General features: G+C 36.3%; 1 pseudogene; it reads right to left on the bottom strand.

The window, feature by feature from the left end:
* Positions 1 to 290: 290 nt before the first annotated feature.
* Positions 291 to 4,284, bottom strand: LOC137976211 (uncharacterized; annotated as a pseudogene).
* Positions 4,285 to 4,416: the final 132 nt, after the last annotated feature.

Consider the following 4,416-nt stretch of genomic DNA (forward strand, 5'->3'; position numbering starts at 1 on the left):
AAACCTTTTTCATTTTTTGGGATAAAAAGGTTCTTTTGTAAGCCTAGGAGGTTCTTATATGCAGGGGTTTGCTGTATTGTGGGTTCAGTTGTGTCACCATGACTACCCCATTTGTATATTTACCAGGTAACAATTAAGGCGGAAATAGCCGCTTATAACCATAAACCATTTTCTTTCTTAATCCCAGCCTGCCCAGTCAATGAAAGTCAATATTAAGAGGAAGATTAAAGTGACTGACTATGGACTTTCGTCGATTTTTATCGATCATAAGTAATTGGCTACCAATTACAATTGATCAATAGATATCAATAGCAATTAAGAGATCTTCAATTGTGACTATCGATTTTCAGCCATTAATAAGACAAATTTATATAAATCGATTGATGATTATCGATTATATCGATTTTATAGTGTAGTAATCGATGACTTATTATCATTGGTTGGGTATGCCGGGCTTAATATATATCTTGCAATAACCGGTTCTTGATAACAAAGAAATCTAGTGTTATGCAATGGTTAATGCAGTATTGTATAACAGAACAGTCAGAGATGCTCTGCTAAATAAGTCTTATGAAGCAAAATATTTCTACAGTATGAACAACATTAGCAAAAAAAAAGCTAACTAAAAACCAGAAAAAAATCTGGCAATCATTGGGTATCTATTGTCACTGACAATTTAAAATCCAGTGGAGTACTTCACAGCTAAGGTTATGGGCAAGGAGTAGGGGAAGGGGAAAGATAATAAAAATAATAAGGTATAATGAGAACCATTTTAGGATGCCCAGCAGCCTACCAAAAACATTAACAAAAACATGCAATAATTGTAAAGCCTATTTGGATGTTAAGACAATTTTTTCTTATTTTATACTTTCACCTTTAGTTTTTGCAAATGAGTGATACATATAATTACAGTATATCTAAAGAATTATTTGTGGATTACTTTCTGTTGAGCTCTAGTATTTCACAAGTAATGAAAATAAAACCCACGTATATGGCATTTGTGAAAGTCTTCAAATTGCATGAGTGCAACCAAGATTTCTTTGAAAACCCTTGGGATTTAATGAAGAAAATACAAAGGCATTACTAACCAAATCCTTCACACGTGTGACTTAACATTAAGAGGAACTACTACAACAATTTTTTCTTTACCATTTAGAGTTCTTAAGTTATAATTTAACTCAGCTACAACACAAACACTATCAATTCTTGAGACGGGAATGAAAGCTGCCACTGATTCAGCTTCAAATGAGGGCAGACACACTTGAATTGGTAAACCAAAATAAAACCTTGCATGTGGATGAACTTTATACCAGTGAACACAAGCAAAGGTGTATGAGAGGTCCAAAGTTGCACCATTAGAGGACTGGACAGTCACAGTGTGTTTGAAGAAGTACTGTATAATCCCTGCAAAAGTAAGAAAAAATATTGGTATGGTAGGTACATTATTTTGATAAGACATATTAGGTTACACTGGATCATTTTCTAGTTTGGTTTCCCTTACAAATCACTTTTGTGCCAGTGAATTACATGTATTTATAACAGTTCTAAAAAAGAGAAATGAGCCTGTCTACCTGGACTTTCAAAACTGTATTTTTTCACAATTAATATGACTTAAATTTACTGAAGTGATAGTACTGTCAATAATGGTCACAAACCTGCAAGTTTATGACTTTGTTACTTCAACAGTGAAAAAAAAAAACCTGACACTGTTCGTGCATTTCTTCACCTTTAATCAAAAGTAAACTACACTGTAACAATATTCCCAATCCAAAGGTTCAAAAGAAAATAAACTAGACAATATAAAAGTAAACGTAAAATCAAAACAAACAAAAAGAACATGCACTTTGATATGATAAAGGTTCAAGAATAAAAGAAATAATTCAGAAACCTTCTTTGATAGGTTTTCAATCATACTTTTACTGTACAAAGCATGCAAGACTAGAGAGCAGTATAATACCTTCACTTATCACAGAAACCCACCTGGCCTTAGATCTTCTGAAGTTGTGTCTAATCCACTGGAACCATACCATCGAGCCATTATACAAGCAGATCGTTCACTTCGTGAATACCGGGAGTCAAGTTTCTGATCGTACAGCTGCAGCTGAGAGAACTGGCAACACAGTTTGGGAACATAAACAATACAATCTTCTTTATGCAGAAAAGTGTACATATTTGTCAAGGATTCAACTTCATTATCACTCATGTAAATTTCCTTGACTGGAGACGACACTCGAATGAAATGGTTGTCAAGGAAAGACAAATGAAAAAGGTCTGTTCCAGTACTAGCTTTAAGGTGGATACTCTTTCTGTACTCATCTGGCGTCATTGCCTTCTTCTTTGTCATTGCCAATGAGCCGCTGTCTACAGACACTAACATCTCTTTAAATCCAACAAACTCAATTGGCCAAGACACGTTCCTTACTTGCTGCCGCTCAATAAATTTTCTCATAAGTTGCACTTCAATCTGGTGGTTGTTCACATGCATAGCACCCAAAATGCCATTGTAACGTTCAAACGAAAAACACCAGAAGCCATAGACAGGACCAAAGTCAAGAATGCATTCACATAAATGGCAATGAAGATGCATGTTTGGCGTCACAACAGATGTACCATACAAGTCTTCAACAGTTCTGCAAAACTTGACGAGGAGCTCATCTGCAAGTTTTACTTCAGAAGTGTTGATAACTGTTGAACACAGTATGTGACAAGCCTTCACAAATAATTTCCAGCATTGGAGATGTCTATCTGGTAAAACGTCCTTTAGAGCAAAGGTTGAAAATACAAATGCCCAGTTCTTAAACTGGTCAGCAGTAAAACCTTTAAGGCTGGATGCAATCTTTGATGGAATTCTTCCAATACTAGAAGGAACTTTGAGCTTGTTTACTCGCTTTTGAAGCACGTTAAAGTCTTTTTCATCCAGCAAGTTTAACTCTTTCCACACCTTAAGCATTTTTCTTGTTGTGCCCAGCATCAAGTTGTGCATAGGATCAATGACAACAAAAGTAATAAAATCAAAATATGGAAGGTAAATCAAGGATGAGAATCGCACACCATAGGCACTCTCCTTCGTGTCACGTCCTTTCTTTGATGTTACTGTGTTTCGTACCCTCCATACATGCTCTCTATGCTCAGTGTTAGTACGCAAATTCCAGCTATCTCGATCGAATCCTGAGAAATCTTGTTTCTCTCCAAATGATCTTCTATGAAACTCCTTGGTACACTTGTTGCAACCTTTTCTTGCAGAGAATCCTAAGAAACCACAAAGTTTGCGAGATGCAGGAATGTCACAGCTGACACAAAGTACAGCTAGCTGACAAAATTTGGGTCCAGTTTAGAGGCAATCCAACCAAACACCATCCCAGAAGTCCAATAGCTCATTCACCAGAGGGTCCAAAAATGGATTCACATCTCTGCTTGGTTCCTGTGGGCCAGGAATAATCCCTACAACTGCAATGTTTTCTTCTTTATTCCTTTCCTGTGGTGGCAAGTTCAGAAAACTTAAATAAATCACCCCAACACTGTATACAGAATCCTTGTATGGCTGAAACCAATCAAGATTCAACATACATCCGAAAGTGTTAGGGGCATCAAAGAAAGGCTCTCCTTTTCCATTCTTGAAATTTTTCCAGACCCTTCCATCATACACATCTCCAAGAAGGTTGATATCCCGAGGGTGCTTTTTATACTGCTCACATTTATCAGCAAATCCAGGCCGTTTAAGGAATTCTTGAAGGGTTTTCTTCACTGAACGGTAGCAGAAAACCCTCTTTGTTTTTAAAGTCAGCTCTCCATGTTTTGAACGTGTAGTTTTAAATAGAGATGCTCCACATGGTTTTCTCTGAGCTCTTTGTGGATGGCGTGGAAACTCTACAAAACTGCAACGCTCACCCTTCTTTCTTCCATTTACCAGAGTACGTTCACATTCCTCAGGTTTGTAACATGAACTGCACTTTGGACAAACAATGAACTTTTCAAAGTCATCCCTATTTACTCCTAAAAAGTTCCTTACCATATACAGTGACTTAGGCAGCAGGTCTGATATTAGTTTGAGTTTACTACAATGAAGCAACCTTGAGAAAAGTTCCAGCAGCCTTTTCAAAAAACAAAACAAAGTGCTCACTGCAGCATCTGGTAAGTTATGCATGATTTTCCAAGTCATAATAAAAATAATTACAAGTTTGATGAGTGAAGTGCTCAATAAAGATGATTTCTTGGATAGCACAGACTCATTCTCATTAGCAGCATTATCCTCATCAGATGACGTCATCAGGTTTTCAAACTGCAATTCTGCCTCATCAGTTTCTTCCTGGGACAAATGCTCAATAAAAGATGTTCAATAACTAAACTAGAAACTAAAAAATGCATAATTAATATCAAAAAAATGCATAATTAATATCAAATATTTTGCTCTCCTTA

Source organism: Montipora foliosa, chromosome 11 (genome assembly GCF_036669935.1).
Source record: "Montipora foliosa isolate CH-2021 chromosome 11, ASM3666993v2, whole genome shotgun sequence".
Lineage (NCBI taxonomy): Eukaryota > Metazoa > Cnidaria > Anthozoa > Scleractinia > Acroporidae > Montipora > Montipora foliosa.